Source organism: Octodon degus, unplaced genomic scaffold (genome assembly GCF_000260255.1).
Source record: "Octodon degus isolate 3935 unplaced genomic scaffold, OctDeg1.0 scaffold00100, whole genome shotgun sequence".
NCBI lineage: Eukaryota > Metazoa > Chordata > Mammalia > Rodentia > Octodontidae > Octodon > Octodon degus.
Window position 1 is genome coordinate 418,987 of NW_004524676.1, and position 889 is coordinate 419,875.

At 39.5% G+C, this 889-nt stretch overlaps 1 protein-coding gene across 1 annotated transcript in view; it reads left to right on the top strand.

The window, feature by feature from the left end:
* The window catches only part of Cntn1 (contactin 1), a 410,344-nt gene that overhangs the window by 219,454 nt on the left and 190,001 nt on the right, over nt 1-889 (top strand). The window lies entirely within an intron of this gene.

An 889-nucleotide genomic window follows, 5' to 3' on the forward strand; every position in this document is an offset into this window, starting at 1 on the left:
GAGGCAATTTGCACACCAAAGCATTATATCTTGATGTGGGATTTCATGAGCTTCCTCAACACTATCAGTCTTTTAAAGACTGTGTATAGGTTTGCGTTACAGGCATTCCTTATTTAATGACAAAATCCTGTTCCTGTATCCAGGTCATTAAATTAAGTGGTGACTGAACAAGAACTTGTACATGTTATATACATTACAGTATTCAGAACAAACAACATGTTCAAAGGAAACTCCAGCTTGATGATCCCACTTTTATTGCACAACTCTTACATGCAGTACTGTGATGTATACAAGACAGAGAACCACAGTATTTTAGTGCACTGTGCACTCAGCAATAATTACAGTATTGTACAAATATGGTGTGTTATATCAGGAAAACACATCAAGGCTCTATAAAAAAAGATTTATGGATGTGTACAAGAGGAAAAAAAAAACAGGTTTTAAGTTTATGTCTTAGGTTATAAGCCCAAATAGCCATTAAACAAGAATGTCCTTAAACAAAGAAGATCTGTATTTAAAGAGATGTTTCATAGCTTTCTTTAGATTATAAAGTGAGTTTAAGATCATAAGAAAACCATCCATAGAGTGGGAAATTGTTTTAGCTAGTGTCAAATACCCAGTCTGAAAATGGGCAGCAGAGATAAATCGTACTTCTCAGATGAAGAACTACAAGGGGTGGCCAAATAGCTCAAAGGATTAAAGCACCTGCAAGCAGGCATAGGGGCTGGGGGTTTGATCCCAAGGCCTGCCATGCTGGCCCTGCCCCTGGGGCAATGCTGAGATGGCAATTGAGACTGGATGTGGTGGCACACACCTGTAATCCCAGCTCTTGGGAGGCTGTAAACAGGTGGCTCACTATGAGTCCCATCTGTGCAGTAACATCCTGAAC